The following is a 653-nucleotide window of genomic DNA, read 5'->3' as shown; positions in this document are numbered from 1 at the left end:
TTGGGGCTGTTGTACATAGAGTCACTATGAGTTGGAAGTGACTCAACAGCACATAACAACAATAAATGGACTGAATTTCCTGAAAGCTGGGCCTATATCTTAGTTATCTAAATATTGTGAATGTTTGATACATTGAAAGTGATGTGCACATGGGTTTTGTAAGAACAGAATAAAAGAGTGATAATCAAATAATTCTTTGTCAGGATTGAAATGAAACTGAACAAAGTTCTAATTGCATTTGTAATCTGTCTCTAAAAGGAATTTTATCACTTCTTGACTCTCAGTGGTGGCCTGTGTATTATTATGATGCTACAAATTAGGTCACCAGTTTCTGTGGAGCTTCCAGATTAAGACAGACTAGAAAGAAAGACCTGGTGATATGCTTCTCAAAATTAGCCAATAAAAGGCCTATCTATGTATTAAAGCATATTGTCTAAGGCATTGACTTGCTTATGTAAGGGAGTCATCAGGAAGAACTAATTACTGGAAAAGGAAATCATGTTTGGAGGGCCAACAAAGTTGAAGCTAACCCCTCAGTGAGATGGGATGACACAAAAGTAATAACAACAGACTCAGACATACCAATGATTATGAAGATGGCACAGAGCTAGGCAGTGATTCATTCTGTTCACATGAGTTGGAGACATTCAATG

Source organism: Elephantulus edwardii, unplaced genomic scaffold (genome assembly GCF_000299155.1).
Source record: "Elephantulus edwardii isolate Elephantulus edwardi_28Jun2011 unplaced genomic scaffold, EleEdw1.0 scaffold00516, whole genome shotgun sequence".
NCBI classification, from domain to species: domain Eukaryota; kingdom Metazoa; phylum Chordata; class Mammalia; order Macroscelidea; family Macroscelididae; genus Elephantulus; species Elephantulus edwardii.
This window is presented reverse-complemented; position numbering follows the sequence as displayed.